Here is an 18,484-nt window from a genome sequence, read left to right as displayed (position 1 = left end):
CTGGCTAATTTTTTTTTTTTTTTTTTTTTTTTTAAGCAGAGACAGGGTTTTACCTTGTTGGCCAGCCTGGTCTTGAAGTCCCGACCTGAGGTAATCCGCCTGCCTCAGGCTCGGAAAGTGCTGGGATTACAGGCATGAGCCACTGTGCCCGGCCCACTGCATTATTTTACCCTCATTTGGCCCCATGGATGAAGGGAGACTATATCCTGGAAATGGTGAAGATTTGCCTAAGTGGCAAAACTGCACATAAAATGCAGGCAGCATCACCACTCCTGGGGAACATTTTGTTCTGATGCCACTCAGAACATCGTTTTGTTTTTTGCAGCAATGGAAGAGTTACGCTGCCTCACATAAACTGCTGCCAGATTAGAGCACCTATTACTGGACTGTGGTCTGATCATTAAGAAAAAACAAGAAACAAAAAACAAAACCAGTGATGGGTAGGCCAGTTTGTGATTTTAAATCAGATACTATGGTATCAAATATATACCTTTCTTTCTCACCCTTGCTAGGCAGATACTTTGTATTCTCTGCACAGCTTTGCAAAGAAAATTGCTGATTCATTCTATTCTTCTTCTCACTGTCTCCAGGAGAGAGAGTATAAATAATTTACATTAAGATAGCAAGACAAGCAGTGGTTTTGAATTTGTTGCATTCCTGGCCTGAATTGCTTTTGTGACACTGAATTAAACTAAAAAGGCCACCGATGACTGCTGTAAGCTTTTAGTGTGGTCGGAACTAGCCAATTTGCTGCAAAGTCTTAGCGTTGAAGGTTAGATAAATATTTCATAGTACCCTTAGTTGGATATGTGGAGCACAGATATTTTCAAGGACTGAGACTAAAATTTAAATAGAGATTCTGTACTGGCTTTGAATAAAAAGCCCAGGTGAGCCTAAGAGCCTAAGGAATCACAAACGTGGTTAGATTTAGTCACTGATTAGAGGAATTCTTTTTTTTTTTTTTTTTTTTGAGAGGGAGTCTCGCTCTGTTACCCAGGCTGGAGTGCAGTGGCGTGATCTCAGCTCACAGCAATCTCCACCTCCCAGGTTCAAGTGATTCTCCCGTCTCAGCTTCCTGAGAACTGGAACTGTAGGTACATGCTACCATGACCGGCTACTTTTTGTATTTTTAGTAGAGATAGGGTTTCACCATATTGGTCAGGCTGGTCTCAAACTCCTGATCTCGGGCGATCCACCCACCTCAGCCTCCCAAAGTGCTGAAATTACAGGCGTGAGCCACTGCACCAAGCTGATCAGAGGAATTCTTAAAGGAGCTGTCCTGTGACTTCAGTGTCATGTGAGACTTAAGAAGCTCTCAGGAATCACTGAATCACTAGAAGCTAGACTGATTCTTGCCTGGTGAACCCCAGACTGCCAGATCCAGCATGAGAACAAAAGAGGAGGGAAAAAGACTTGGTGGGAAAGAAAAGAGTGGGAAGGGAATGGAGACCCATCTTCATGTTCCCTCTCTATTTCTGTCTGTCTCTGCTTCTCTGTGTTGGTTCCTCTTTCTCTCTCCGGCAGCTCTTACTTATCCACCCACATGTTACTCCCTATATCCTCCTAATTTCACGTCTAGACTCTTTCCTATTCGTTTGCTATTCCTGATCATTAGACTGTTTTGCATTTAATATAAGATTTTGGCTTAATGTAACGTGTTAAGAGGATGAAGAGAAAAATGCAAAGTGTTAAGGCTTTAGTGAATCTTCTATTCAAAGAGATAATCATTTAATGGAAGATAGAAGATGGGAAACATCAATGCTTCCACATCTCCCTTACAATGCCTAAGACGAAAGTTGCTCATTGAAGGCAACTTTTCCTGAAAAGCCTCAGAATCTCTCTTGGCCCTGCACGCTTTGTAGCTACAACCAACTTCTCAGAGTTGGCACATGGGGTGAAGCCACTTTGTTAAACTTAATTAAATAATTTCGGTGAAGCTGCATGGGTTGATTTTAAGTGTCGGTTTTCAGACTACTCTGGGCAGCACCAGTAGCTTTCATTAAGGTAGCAGCAGTACATAAAGCAAGCAACTGATTGCACCAGACAAGCATGGACACATATTGTGATTTGCTAATTGTTCTAACTGCATGTCCTGCCGTTGGATTTTTTTCATAGAAATAATTATAATTATTTGTTGGAGCCTTCAAACTACTTTGTAAACAAATAAACAACACTTGTTCAATGTTTATAATTCCAGCTTTTGCTTCGAACTATTCTCCTCCAGAGTCTGAATCTCACCAGTTAGACTTTTGGCATCACCAGCTTAGATTATTACCACTCCTGTAGTCCCAAATGGAAACATCTCCTCTCAAAGTGTACAGCCAGCTGTATGTGACGTTCTTTACAACTCTAAAATAAGGTGATGCATTAGTCCCTTTGGGCTGCTGTAACAAAATACCTTTGACAGGGTCATTTGTAAATAGCAAAAGTTTATTTCTTGGCCAGATGTGGTGATTTGCACCTGTAATTCTTGCACTTTGGGAGGCCAACACAGGAGGATCACTTGAGTCCGGGAGTTCAAGACCAGTCTGAGAAACATGCAAAACCCTTCTCTACCAAAAATACAAAAGTTAGCCAGGCGTGGAGGCCCATGCCTATAGTTCCAGCTATTCAGGAGGCTGAGATGGGAGGATTGCTTGAGTTCAGGAAGTCGAGTCTGCAGTGAGCCATGATGGCATCACTGCACTCCAGCCTTTCTGACAGTGTGAGACCTTGTCTCAAAAAAAAAAAAAAAAATTATTGCAGCTCTAAAGACTGGCTAGTCTAAGATCAAGGTGCCAGCAGATTTGGTATCTGGTGAGGCCCATTCCTCACAGAAAGCATCTGCTTGCTGTGTCTTCACATGGTTCAAGAGGTGAACACAATCCTTCAAGCCTCTTTTTTTAAGGGCACTAAGGGCACTAAGGGCACTAATCCCTTTATGAAGGCTACACCCTCATGACCTCATCACCTCTTAAAACTATTGCATTGGGGATTAGGTTTCACCATATGAATTTTGGGGGCACACAAGCATTCACACCATAGCATTGGGTCTCTGAGGTCCCATTCCAAATCTACACTTGATCAACATGGTTCATGCTAAAGGATATGCATATCTCTCTTCCTGACTCATTCTTCACTTTTAACCCTTCAGACCCTGGGCATCTAGGTCCCATTTCTGACACCATATTATAGCAACTCTTCTGGAGGACACCAGTGGTATTGCTTGCACTTTGGGAGGCCAAGGCAGGAGGATCACTTGAGTCCAGCAGTTTGCGACCAGGCTGGGCAACCTGCAAAACCCATCTCTATAAAAATACAAAAGTTAGCCAGGCATGATGGCCCATCCCTGTACCTCCAACTACGCAGGAGGCTGAGGTGGGAGGACTGCTTGAGCACAGGAAGTGGAGGCTGCAGTGAGCCACGATGGTGTCACTGCACTCCAGACTTTATGACAGTGTGAGACCTTGTCTCAAAAAAAATTTTCTTGCAGTTCTAGAGACTGGGTAGTCTAAGATCAAGGTGGCAGCAGATTTGGTGCCTGGTGACAGCCCATTCCTCATAGACAGCACCTTATTGCTGTGTCTTCACATGGTTCAAGAGGTGAACACACTCCCTCAAGCCTCTTTCTTAAGGCACTAATCCCATTCATGAGGGCTCCACCCTCCTGACCTCATCACCTCATAAGGCCCCACCTCTCAATACTATTGCATTGGGGATTCGAAATTTTGGGGGCACACAAACATTCAGACCATAGCATTGGGTCTCTGAGCTCCCATTCTCAAATCTACATGTGATTGACATGGTTTGTGCTGAAGAAAATGCATATCTCTCTTCCTGCTTCATTCTTCGCTTTTAACCCTTGGCATCTGGGTCTCGTTTCTGACACTGTATTATAGCAGCTCTTCCGGAGGACACCAACGGTGCTTTATAAATCAATCTATTCTTAACTCATACTTACCTCAAATCTTGGCTGAATCTGACACTATGGATTCTTCCTCCTTTCCCACAGCCCTTCCCCACCTCTGGCCACTCCCTGTCTCTGTGAAACTCTGTCCTCCTTTGGCTCTCATTACATTTCACTCTTCCAGTTTTCCTACCATTATTCTGACTGCTCCCTCAGTCTCCCGAACTGATTATTTGCTCTTCCTTCTTTAGCTGAGGATGCTTGTTTTATTCTCATGATTTCAGTTGTCATTGCTACTCTATTGATCCTGAAATGTGTAAGCTGCGTTTCAAATGTATAGGTACATTCTATTCCATCACAGAGCAACATACTGAATACCAGCTTGCGGACACTCCTGTATCTCCAAGTCAATTTTCCCATCGAAACCTTTATTTTTATCTTTAAGAGTCTGTGGGTTGTTCCCCTGGGAATATTCAAGGCACTCCAATCCAACCCGACCGTACTCATTACTTTCTTCTCTCAAAAAGATTCAGTCTCTTCCTTTCCATTTGGTTAGTGGCATCATCATTTTGCAAGTTACTCAGATTTATTGTTGTAAAACTTCCTATGACACAGCCTGCTTTTCCTTCACAGTATCGTGTATCCACTGCCCTGAAACCCATTTCCGTTGATTGATTTTCAGGCCTTCTGACCACTTGCCCAAATTGCTGTAACTTTTGTGCTGTCCTAGCAGATTTTTGCCTCTTTTTTCTCTCATCTGCCTAAACACATTGCTCTGGTTTCAGCATGTCGCCCAGAATCCATGTGCTGGAAACTTAATCCCCAGTGCAACAGCACTGGGAGGTGGGACCTAATGGGAAATGTTAAGGTCATAAGGCTCTGCCCTTCTGAGTGGATTCATGCCGTCATAAAAGAGGCTTATGGAAGGGGGTTTGCTCTCTTGTACTCTTGCTCTTCCACCTTCTCCCACATGGTGTGAAGCAGAAAGGCCCTCCTCAGGTGCTGGTGCCTTGATCTTGGACTTCCCAGCCTCCAAAATTGTGAGCCAACAAACTTCTGTTCCTTATAAATTACCCAGTCTCAGGTATTCTGTTAGAGACTGAGACATACATGTTACACCATGTCTGTTCCCCAGAAAAGGACATTTAGGAGATCTGTATGTATTGCTGCTTTATTGTTTCATGTCAAAGTGTCACACTCTGCTGTTTAAGACTATCTGTCAACCTTTCCAACATTATTTACCACTCTTCCTCAACTCGCATCATCTGACTTAGTCAAGTGGCCTCACGCTCCTCTCAGTCTCCATGCTGAGTTCTACCCTACCTCCACGTGTGTAATGTCACTTTCACCTAGAGTATCCTCCCTCTGTTTTCCATCTAGTCCAATTCAAATCATCATCTAAGGCTTTGTTCACATGTCGCTTCTCCTATGAAAACTTTACTGATTATCCCCACTCTATTTGTCATTGCTACTGTGCAGTTAGTCATTAATTGTTTTTAGCTTATGCTTGGCAGTCTTATCTCTCATTTTAATTTTAAATTCCTTGTTGGAGGGGTCCTTTCATCTAGTTCTTTCACTTCCCATGGAGCTCAGCATAGTCGTAGAAAATAATACGTGTTGAATAGATCCTTCGTTGATTTACTGTTCCTTAATTTAACAAACATTCATTTGACTAAGTAAATTGTTGGATGAATAAATCAAAGATTGGCTAATTGATTGGTTCTGTTTATTGATTCCATTCAATATTGTGCTCAGTTTTCTACACTCTAATTTGAACAGTGAGGGATGCTTGATATTTTATTTCCTCCCACCTCTGAATAATTCCAGTAATCGACTCCCATAAATAAATTGTTGGGATCAAAATATGTCTTCAATCACGTCCAGGTGCAATTATAGGGGAGCAGAATTTTAGTATCTTTATGTGAAGAACAGAGCAAGCCAAATGATTTTTGCATTGAAACATCAAGGAGAAAGTATAAATCTTAAGGAAACGGTAACTTAAATTCTGGCTCTCTTCCTTAAAGTGACATATTAAACATCAGATCATTTTTCTCTTTAAATTAAGGGAAGGATACTATTTCTGAAACCAGAATAACTGGTACTGCCAATCTGGGTTGTACTTAGTACCAAATGGATTTTAGAGAGTAAGTGAAAAGTGTGGTAACACTATTGTTCTTACTTGGCCTCCAAGAGCTTTGTGTCTTCCAAAATCATACTGTCTTTTGTTCAATAAAGTCTATGCATTGCTAAATGTTCTCACCTTACTGTTTAACCACTCACATTGTAATGTAAATTTTCTTATGGGCTGAATTATTTTCCTCTAAATTCACACACTGAAGCTCTATCCCCAGTATACCTCAAAATGTGACTGTATTTGCAGATAAAGACTTTACAATGGCGATTAAGTTAAAATTAGATCTTTAGAATGGACCCCAATTAATTCTGACTATTCTTATAAGAAGAGGAAATTCGGACACCCAGAGAGACACTAGGGATGTGTGTGTACAGAGAAAAGACCGTGTTAAGACACAGGGAGAAGGTAACCATCTGCAGGCCGAGGGGAAAATCATCAGAAGAAATTGACCCTGCCCATACCTTCATCTGGCAGCCTGAGCAGATGAATGTAAGCAGGTATACTACTGTCTTCTTACTGTGCTGAGGGCTCCATGAGAGTGGTGATCAGGTTTCATGCAGATTTGCAAATGCTTCATATAAAACTGATAATGGCTGAACCTACACAGTGTCATGGAAATGAACTTGTTGCTTGTTTGACTAATTAAAAATCTCATCCTTGATGTTGCCTGAATGCTTTGTGCTCAGGATTATTCTAGACATTCTGGCTGGTTCTAGAATGTGTAAAACAAAGACCCTATCTCTAAGGGTGTACTAACCATTATGAAAAGTTTGCAGTCTCCTAAAGATATGCCATATGTATGTTATATAAAGTTATTTTTAATATACATGTATGTATATATATTATAATGTTAGGTCATTGTATAGTTTACAAGATGGAAAGAGGTAATTGACATTGTAGCTGTAACTATTATGCTAACACTGCCTCACACAACTTCACATAAAAGAAGTGTGTATGCATATATATATATATGTAAATTTTTTTTTTCTGAGACAGGGTCTGGCTCTGTCACCCAGGCTGGCAGGCTGGATTGCAGTGGTGCAATCCTGCCACTTTGCAACATCTGCGACTTGGGCTGAAGCCAACCACCTCCTCAGCCTTCTGAGTAGTGGGACTACAGGTGCATGCCACCATGTCTGGTGATTTTTTCTATTTTTTTGTAGTGCTGGGGTCTCACAATGTTGCCCAAGCTGTTTTCAAACTCCTGAGTTCAAGTGATGTGTTCACCTCAACTTCCCAAAGTGTCAGGATTATAGGTGTGAGCCATGGTTGCTGGCCAGGAAGGTGATTTTATTCTCTACAAATTATACTGTTGTTCCAGGAGCCTACTTGGCCTTTTTTCTTTTCTTTCTTTTTATTTCTTCCTCTTCAAAATTGCATTACAAAATCTTCTCTGAATCTACACTTCATCTGCCAATGTTCTCTTCAGTAAATTATTTTCAACAGAAACAGAAATGTTGGAGTTACCTCATGAAGAAAGCAGAACTCTGGAAGCCAAATAAATGAAAACAAATATTCTTTGCATCTTCCCCACCAAAGACTAGGAGCTAGAGACCTATTTTATTTGTTTAGGCTACAGCACATGTGTGTTGCATGCTTTCTAAGTATTTAAAACCCAGTGGTGGAGACATTTATGAATAATGTATTTCATATAGGTAACATCTGAGTCAGTGATGTAGGGTAATGGTTCTGGGATCCCCAGTTCTAGAAAATGCCTATGACTGAGATGCAATCAGTAGTCCCATGTAGTATATCAGATAACACTTCTCTAATGCAAACAGGAACAGTGGTTCCTAGCTTCACATCTTGAGAGGTCAGCCATGACAAGTCTTCGATAATCTTGCTGAAAACAGAAAATGTCACACAGTATAACATAGATAGCGGGAGCACTTATAATGTGATGAGATCTACAGTGATGGTGTGTTACGACCCATGTAAGTTGGGGCGCCATTCCATTTGGCTAAAACACGTGTTCAAAACCTGAGACTCATGAAACTTACTTCAGTACCATTGGGAAAGTGCTGAAGCTCTGTGAGCTCCAGGCATCTTCAGGGTGGGAAGCTGGCCCTTTGGTAGAGTACTGCAAAGTGAAAACCTACCAGATCATGGTTTTGAATGTTACAAAACAGAACTCAATTTTAACCTCCCTTTTTTTAAATGTAAAGTTTAACTGATATTGGCCTTAGAAAAACTGTACACATGCTAATAGAAAATAATAAGAATAAAAATCCTCTGTTACAGGGACTTTGGGGCTTGTTAGGAACCAGGTGTACCATTAAGAGACAATGCTGGTGTCTCATGGATGTCAGGGAGGAGAGTAACATGCAGACATATGACTTGAAAGTAAAAAAATGAAAAAAGATATGCCATGAAAGCACCCAAAGAAAATAGAAGGGAATCATAAACAAAGTGCAGAAATCAGTGAAATACAAAAGTGGGAAAAAGCTTCTAAAAATCAACAAAAGCAGAAGTTAGTTATTTGGAAATTTTAATAAAATTGCTTAATGAATTTTTTTGTTAATAAATTTAACAAAAGCCCCTAGTTTGGAAAAAAAGAGAAAACAGAAAGTAGTAATATCTGGAATGAAAAATATAATATTATTAGATTCTATAGACATTAAGTGATAAAAATATATAATTGATGTCAATAAATTTAACATTTTAGAATAAATATAGAAAATCTTTGAATAAACAACTTTCTGAAACTTATTTAAGAAGAAATAGAAAATCTGAATAGTCTTGTGCCTATTTAAATTTTTGAAAATGTGCTTAAAATGTCACAGAGAAACTCTGGAACCAAATGTCTTTATGGATGAATTACGAAAACAAACGAAACAAAACAAACATTTAATGGTGGAAAAACACCAATTTTACATGAATTATTCCAACAAATGTAAGAAGAGAGAACATTTCCCAGCATAATCATGATACCAAAACCTGATGAAGACATTATAAAAAAAGAAAATTATAGTCCAGTATTCTTCATGAATCTATATGAAAAATTCTCAACTATTATTAGCAAATCAAGTCCAGCAATAACATTAAAAAGATAATACATAGTGGTCAAATAGAGTTTATCTTAGGAATAGAAATTGGCTTAACATTTGTAAATCAATCAATGTACTTTACCTTATAAACAGAATAAAGGGGAAAACACGATTATTTCAATATATGCAGAAGTACCATTTGATAAAATTCAACAACTGACCTTCGTTAAAATTGTTATGAAACAGGGAATGGAAGAAAGTTTCTTCAATCTGATAAAGAATATCTGCTAAGGCTGGGCGCGGTGGCTTACACCTGTAATCCCAGCACTTTGGGAGGCCCGGGCAGGCAGATCACTTGAGGTCAGCAGTTTGAGACCAGTCTGGTCAACATAGTGAAACACTGCTTTTACAAAAATACAAAACTTAGCCGGGCACAATAGTGGCACGTGCCTGTAGTCTCAGCTACTCAAAAGACTGAGGCATAAGAATCTCTTGAACCCAGGAGGCAGAGGTTGTAGTAAGCCAAGATTGCACCACTGCATTCCAGCCTAGACAGTAGAGTGAGACTCTATCTCAAAAAAAAAAAATAATAATATATGAATAGCTGTTAAAAACCTAATCATACTTAATGGTGAAATATTAAATACTTTCCCTCAAAGATCTATAAAAAGAAGTGATGTCTGCTCTTACTACTTCTATTCAACATTGTACTGGAAGACTAAGTGATAGAGGTGGAAAAGTACCCCACAAGAAATAAAAGAGCCAACAGGTGAAAAAGAAGAAGCAGATTCCTCAATTAAGAGATGACATGTGTCTGTGTTTGGAAATTCCAAGGAATCTATAAGCCACTTAAACCAATAAGTAAATTTAGCAAAATTGAGGAATATACATCAATATTTTAAAATCCACGATTTTTCTATATACTAACAATAAACATTGATAAATGAGACTTAAAAAATGACACCATTTACCAGCATCAAAGAAATTCCCCTAATATCTGGAAATAAATCTAACGAAAGATGTCTAAGACCTCTATACTGAAAAGTACAAAACATTGCTGAGAGATATTAAGGAAGGTATAATAAATGGAGAGATATATCATAATCATTGACAGGACATTTCAAATTGTTAAAATGTCAATTTTTATCAAATTGATTTATAGATGCAATGCTAATAGACTTTTTTTTTGGTAGAAGTTGATGAGCTGATTCCAAAATGCAAAGGACATAGAATAGCGAGGACGTCCTTGAAGAAGAAGAACACAGATGAAGGGCTTATTTATCATATTGCAAAGGTTACTACCATCAGTTGACTTTTGTCAGAGACATAAACAATTTAATAGAGAAACAAATTTAATTTCAATAAATTAGCTGGGTAACCATATGAGTGACCTTGACCGGTACTGCATCGCACATATAAAAGTTAATATAAAAGTTAATGTCACATACATCCTAGATCTAAAAGTAAAATTATGAAATTTTCAAAAGAGAACTCAGAGGAATATCTTCATGATCTTTGATGGCAAAGATTATTGAGGCACAAAAAATACTAATGACAAAGGAAAAGCAATGATGAATTGGACTTTGCCAAACTAAGAGAATGTCTGTTTATCCAAAGACAATTTCAAGAAAGTAAAAAGGCAAGCCACAAACTGGCGGAAGATATTGGAATCCATACATTTGACAAAGAACTTGTACTGAGAATGTATAAAGAATGCCTATAAATCAAAAGACAAATTAACCTAAATATGGGAAAAAGATTTGAAGAACCTGAACAAATAAAGATGTCTGTAGGCTTCATATGAATAAGTTCTCGTCATGAAACATCATTAGACGTCAGGAAAATGTAAATGAAAACCATAATGAGATACTACTGACATTTTCAGGATGAGTAAAATTAAATAGGGTGAAAATATAAAGGTTGATGAGGATGATGAGCAATTAGAATATTTACATTGTAGAAGTACATATTGATAGAACCACTGTTGAAAACTGAGTTTCTAATAGAGTTAAATATCTATCTATACATATGTACCTATGACTCAGCAATTACATGCCAAAGTATTCAAGGAAAATGGTACACATGTCCACAAAATGGCTTGCACAAAATATTCAAACTGAAAACTGGCAACACCCAGATGTTTGTCAATAGGCAAACAAATTGTGGCATATTTCTACATGGAATACTACTCAGTTATAAAGAAAGAACAAACTATTGATACATACAACAACATGGATGAATCTCAAAAACATTACATTGAGTGAGAGAAGCCAGACACAAAAGAGGACACACATTGTATGATTCTATTCCAATATATTAATTCATTTATGTAGAGTCAAGAACAGTCAAAATAAATCTATGATGATTGGAGTCACGATCGTGGTTGCCTTGGGGTGGGAGGAGGATAGATTGAGAAAAGGCAGGTGATGGAAATGTTGATCATAATAATGGTAATACATTTGTAAAAAATGCATAGAATTTGTGCATTTTACTGCTTATAAATTCTTTCGCAAGAAAGTCCAAGAAACAAAGAACATATAATGAGTGCAACAAAAACTGCTACAATCAGTGTTGCAGAAACTCAGCAGAGAGAAATGACTCAACAGGAAGACTGGATGAGTAAGATTTCAAAGAGTAGGTAGAAAAGGATGACTAATATTTACAGGGGAACAGAATGGTTGGGGTGGGTGGTTTCACCGAGACCAACCAATGCAAAAAGCTTGTAGTAATTCTAAATCTCAGGAGCTCACATTGGTGCTGTGAGTCTTCATAACTCTAAAAGTCACTGGAATATACTTCAGTTGAAGACCTCTTTTTTCTAACAAGACTAAAAATAAAAAATTGATAAGGCATAGTAAACATTTTAGGCCAAGCAAATAAGTTTGGTGTTTGCAGCAGCCATATTCAATGTTTCATGATGTTCTGGGCTTATTTTGAAATTATCTTTTTGCTTGGTTGTACAATAACCAAAGTCATGGGTGAGACAAACTAGAAACTTCCTAAAAGCCTTTTGAAAAAATAGATGAAATATAAACTATAGAGCTATAAAAGCTTAAAGATTCATCATGGTGGTGGTTTATCTGTAATTCCAGCACTTGGGAGGCCAAGGTGTGTGGATTACCTGAGGTCAGGAGTTCAAGACCAGCCTGGCCAACATGGTGAAACCCTGTCTCTACTAAAAAATACAAAAGAAAAATAAATAACCTAAAATGCAATAAAAAAAATAGGTGCTAATTTAAAAAAAATAAATAAAATAAAAATAAATAAATAAAATTTTAAAAATGAGCTGGACGTGGTGGCAGGTGTCTGTAATCCCAGCTACTTGGGAAGCTGAGGCAGGAGAATGGCTTGAGCCCGCGAAGTGGAGGCTGCAGGGAGCCAAAATCGTGCCACTGCACTCCAGCCTGGGCAACAGAGCAAGACTCAATCTCAAAAAAACAAAGAAAAACATCCATCCCAGTCTGGAGTGCAGTGGCGGGATCTTGGCTCAGTGTAACCTCCACCTTCCAGGCTCAAGCAATTCTTCTGACTCAGCTTCCTGGGTAGCTGGGATTACAGGCGTGAGCCACGATGCCTGGCTAATATTTGTATTTTTAGTAGAGACAAGGTTTCCCCACGTCGGCCACGCTGGTTTTAAATTCCTGGCCTCATGGGATCTGCCCACCTCAGCCTCCCAAAGTTCTAGGATTCCAGATGTTAAAGATTCTCATTTTGCTGGACGTAGTGGCTCATGCCTGTAATCCCAGTACTGTGGGAGGCCAAGGCAGGTGGATCACGAGGTCAGGAGTTTAAGACCAGCCTGGCCAACATGGTTAAACCCCGTCTCTAATAAAAATACAAAAATTAGCCAGGCATGGTGGCAGGTGCCTGTAGTCCCAGCAACTCCGGAGTCTGAGGGAGAAGAATTGCTTGAACCAGGGAGGCGGAAGTTGCAGTGAGCCACGTTTGAACCACTGCCCTCCAGCCTGGGCGACGGAGCAAGACTCTGTCTCAAAAACAAAACAAAACAAAACAAAACAAAACAAAACAAAACAACTAAAATTCAAGATGTTTTTGTTTGCTTTTTAAAGATGGAGTCCTGCTCTAAGGCTTTTTCCATTTTCAACAAAGCTGCAATCAAAGGTTTGATTTTCTGATTAATCTAATCATATTCTGACATGAAATGTCCTCTATAATCTGGTCCCAAGTCCCCTTACCATTTAAATCCTGTTTGTTTCCCAAATAACCACATGCTCATTTAAACCTTACAGCTTCTCTGAGTCCTCTTTTTACACCATCCCCTCTCATTAGAAAGTTGTTTTCGTGAATATATGATGGTAGAAACAAAACAAAAGTAAGTTGTTTCCAGCTGGATGGGGTGGCTTCCACCTGTATCTCAGCACTTTGGGAGGTCAAGGTAGGAGGATCACCTCAGGCCAGGAGTCTAAGACCAGCCTGGGTATCATAGCAAGACTTTGTCTCTACAAAAAATTTAAAAAATTAGCTGCATGTAGTGGCACACGCCTGTAGTCTTAGCTATCCCAGAGGTTGTGGCAGGAGGATTGCTTGAGCCCAAGGGTTCAAGACTACAGTGAACTGTGATCATGCTACTGCACTCCAGCCTGAGAAACAGAGCAAGACCGTACCTCAAAAAAAAAAAAAAAAAAGAAAAAGAAAAAGAAAAGAAAAGAAGAAGAAAAAAAAGAAAGTTATCATCTAGAATGCTTTAGCCACCTTCTCTGCACATAGACTCCTACCCAGCCCTTTGGACCCATTTACTCAATGACAATTCCCTTTACACAATGATCATCCCTCCCCTGTATTTCTGCAGTGTTTGGGATTAAAATCATTTATTTGGCAACATCATCTAGTGCCTTCTGTTATCGGTTATCCTTTAATATATCTGAGTTTTCGCTCCCAGATAGAATGTAAGCAGAAATAAGGCAAAACTTACAACATACACTTTCCCTGCAAAATTTGTTCCAGCATCTAGTTACGTTATTATTATTATTATTAGTTGAGATGGAGTTTCACTCTTGTTACCCAGGCTGGAGTGCAACAGTGCGATCTCGGCTCACCGCAACCTCCGCCTCTTGGGTTCAAGCAATTCTCTTGCCTCAGCCTCCCGAGTAACGAGGACTACAGGCGTATGCCACCATACCCAGCTAATTTTTGTATTCTTTTTAGTAGAGATGGGGTTTTACCATGTTGACCAGGATGGTCTCTATCTCTTGATCTCATGATCCACCCGCCTTGGGCTCCCGAAGTGCTGGGATTATAGGCTTGAGCCACCGTGCCTGGCCTAGTTATGTTATTTCTAATCAAGGCTCCCTAAATACTGGGTGATTACTTGTTTGGTTTATCCAGGTTAGGAAGGATTCCTTCGGTACTACTCACATTTTGAAATAGTATCAGTTGGAAAAATAAGGCATCAAATATGCACAAATGCAATTCTCCAAAGGAGGGCACATTTGCTGACAGGAAATGGTTCCACGTGAAATCAGGAAAGCAGGAGATGCAACAATCTCAGACCTGAAGAATCTCAGATTCACAGTGATGTTGATGGATTGGAACATATTATTAGCAAAGGCAGAAATTGGCTAAATCACAGACTGAGAAGCATAAGAAGCTTTGGCATACAGTATTCTTTGCTAAATTAAAGTTTAAACAGGAAGACATGAATAAATGAAACGGTTACTTGATGGCAGGCCTATTCAATGAAAATGAATCCATGCAAGTTCCAGAACACACATTGAGTCACTTTGGTTACCACTTAATCATGAAGCTAAAAATATCCTCCAAGCACTCAGCTCGTTTGTGAGTTTCCTGAAAAGAATTAGACAGTATGAGAGGAATTAGTACCTGGTTGCAAAGGAAATTTGAAGCCCTTGGAAAATTCTGAAATTTGAAGCTCTTTGAAAATATTATTATTAATCTGTTAGCAGCGTTAATTGTAATTGTATAGGTGGAGGCTGTGGACTCTTGGGCACATGGCTTTCCATGGCCGATATAATCAAATCCTTCACATTTCATAAAGCCCTGCATGACATGCTCCTGTCTAACTTTGCAGCTTCCTCTAACACTTTCCCTCTTTCCCTGTTCTCCAGCCCACTGGCTTTTTGGCCTCCACATACTGCACGTGATTCTCTGCCTCAAGGTCTTAGCATATATTCTTTTGCTTTCTACCTGTTTTTTGCCTAGGTACTTCCTATTCAATTGTATTACTTTCTTTGGAAGCCACGGGGAGTTCTCTTATTACACACTGTTACAGCACTCTGTGCCTCTGTGTGATGACGCAAATCAAAATCGGAATAAATTAAGTGCACATATTTTTTTTTTCCGGTTTAATGACTGTCTTCCACAGTAGATTTTGTTCAGGGGAATATCTTTTCCTCTCACCTGATGTTTCCCTGTACAGTTTCTTCCACCAGGGAAATTCTACTGCCTCTCTTTACAAACCCCTTCTCAGGTAGTCATTTTTGGCTTTGAGAGTTTGGGAGAAAGAACTGAGCACATGTGGCTTTAACCCTTTGGGAATTTCTGTTTTCTGTTGCTGTTTTGTTGGCAGGAACCGCATCCTGAATTGCTTTGCCCTGGGTGAGAGGCATATGATGGAAGGTTCACATTAGTCCAGCAAGATGTGTGAGCTGGCAGTGGAAGATCCAATAGGATTTATCAGTAATATTGTGGACATTTTGATGTGTGCTTCTTTAGTTGCTGTTATATTTCTCATGGAGCACAAAAAAGATGTTAAAAATTTTTATTAGATTCTAAGTTTGTCTTATTTATCCAATGTAATCCCAGCACACAGCCCAGTTCCTGCAAATAATGACTGTTTCATAAATATTTACCACATGTATGAATTATTTAACCTCTCTAAGCCAGTTTCCTTAAATGTAAAATGGTGATAAAAATCTACCAATCTGGCAGTGTTTTATGAGTATCCAAGATACTATATTGAAGCACTCAGTATGGTATCTGGCATGTGGTTAAATGGATAAATATTCTGTAGCTATTATTATCTGTCTGCACCAACTGAGAACGATTTCTGTTGAGAGCTATTCCCTTCCACCGGGAGTCAAGATAATAACCACATGTCATTTGTGTCATAGGCAGACACAAATCTTTCTTAAAAATAACATAGGCCTGGCACAGTGGCTCATACCTGTAGTCCCAGCACTTTGGGAGCCTGAGGCAGGCAGATTGCAAGGTCAGGAGATCGAGACCATCCTGGCTAATGTGGTAAAACCCTGTTTCTACTAAAAACACCAAAATTAGCTGGGCGAGGTGGGGAGTACCTGTAGTCCCAGGTACTCGGGAGGCTGAGGCAGGAGCATTGCTTGAACCCGAGAATTGGAGGTTGCAGTGAGCTGAGATCACACCATTGCACTCCAGCCTGGTGACAGCAAGACTCCATCTCAAAACAGCAACAACAATAACACCATAAAGTTTTAAAACCAAATGCTACACAGACCAGAAAGCCTATCTACAATATATAGTAAGATATAATCTACTCAATGTATGCTTACAAACGTAAAGGAAATTACCAAAAATATGTAAGAATGACTGATTACATTCTGATTCCTTTGGCCCTTACTGATCTTTCCATACTCAATTATTGAGAAAGCACTTTCAAAAACATAGAGTACAGTAACTTCTGGACTTGGTTTAAATACACTCTGTGTGATTCTCTGTGAACTGCATCATCCTTGGCATCTTGCACTGGTCTTTGTCACATTGGCCATTCTTGGTAGCAAGATTGTTGCACTCGCTGTGTTTAGCTGTCCTTCCCTCAGCATATAACTTCGTAGCACCCAGTCCCTGCATTAGGACTTTCTGCTTCAGCTGTGCACTTCAGCAACAAATGCTGTCAGAAATGTAAGGATGTAGATTATAAAAGAGGAAAAGATGTATTATTATGGAGGGCTGGTTGGGTGAAGAAAAGTATTTTTATAACTGGCTATTGGTTGGCATTCTCATTTGAAGAAGTGTGGAGTGTCTCCACTTCTTATGTGAAATACTGAAAATTTTATCTATTTAAAAGTTGAAGGAAAGTTGGCTTACAGTTGGACTGAAGAAGGATGTAAACAATCTCTGCTCCTAAGGTAGAAAGAAAGAGAGAGAGAGAGAGAGAGAAGAGAGAGAGAGAGAGAGGCAAAAGAAAAATCATAGTTTTCTATGGATCTAGCTAAGAGCAGTGGATGCAAAGAAGCCATGGTGAGCTAATGTCCAATGTCCAATGTCCAAAGAAAATTGGCTCCCCATCTATGAGTGGAGAGGTGCAGAAGTGTCCATTCTTGGGGGTGGATGCCTAATCTGGTAGAGATGAGAAGAAACAAGTCTGCTGTGGATGGAGAGTCTCCACGGAGGAAGAGAAAGACGCCCAAGCCTTGAATGGTAGTGAGGGCTAGCTGACTAGGTTGTACTTTGGAAGTTCCCCAAATGCAAAATAAAATGAGTTGGTCCAACCATCCTTTTTACTTTGAAAACACATACACACACACACACACACACACACACACACACACACACACACACACACTTTTCCTGATTTTTTTTAGAGAAAGCAATAGTTGGGGAGGGATGAAAAGCAGAAAAGACTGTACAGAATTTTGTCTAGATTCTAGAGCACTACTGAAGCTGAATTATAAACCAGAATTATCTGAAACTAAAACCCAACCTACTCCCAGTTGAAATATTGATAGGATCCAAAAAATTCAGCCCAGAGCAGTGAGTGCAGCACTGGGGGGTTGGGCTAATCAGATATTAACTCAGTCTAATTAAAACCAGGGTCCAGCTCCAGCTCTAGCTGGCTCTAGGAGGAATCTGAATAATCAGCACTTTCTCCTCAACCCTCATCAGCAGCTAGAGAAAAAGGTTTTCACTTGCTTTGAAATTAAAAAAATATATACATATATGTATAAAATACTCCAGTCTCCACTCTTTTTTAAACAAGAGTATAATAAAAACTGTTGAGTTGGGCACAGTGGCACAAACCTGTAATTACCACTACTTGGGGGAGGTTGAGACGGAGTAAAACTGCCTTTTGCAAAAATGATGACGGTGAGAGAAGTCTACCATGGCTTGCCCCATCTTGTTTCTAGCCTCACAGTCTGGCTGTCTTCACTCATTCCTGGGTATAGGCCAAGATAACCATGGGAGAAATTTAGTTTGTAGTTTAACTTTGAAGCAAAGATGAGAATAGTTCCTCCCTGAAATGGCCTCCCTATTTGTTTGGGGACTGAAACCACCTTAGTAAGACTAATAAAAGGCCACAAGATTAGGCTTATGGAAGGGGCTCAAATTCTGCTAAAAGGTAGGTGTAGTTTGCCTTTCCGTAATGTGCTGAAGGTCACAAGATTTGTGACTTCTCCAATTGCTTCTACAGATAACATCACTATTGTAGGACCTAACATTGGTCTTTTGAGATGTTTTTCAGACTTTTGCATTCATGCAGCCAACTGACCCACCCAGACCCAGGACTAATGACTCAACCAG

The sequence above is a fragment of the Saimiri boliviensis genome, chromosome 13 (assembly GCF_048565385.1).
Source record: "Saimiri boliviensis isolate mSaiBol1 chromosome 13, mSaiBol1.pri, whole genome shotgun sequence".
In the NCBI taxonomy this organism is placed as follows: domain Eukaryota; kingdom Metazoa; phylum Chordata; class Mammalia; order Primates; family Cebidae; genus Saimiri; species Saimiri boliviensis.
The sequence above is the reverse complement of the archived record's forward strand: the minus strand, read 5'-3'. Positions refer to the sequence as shown.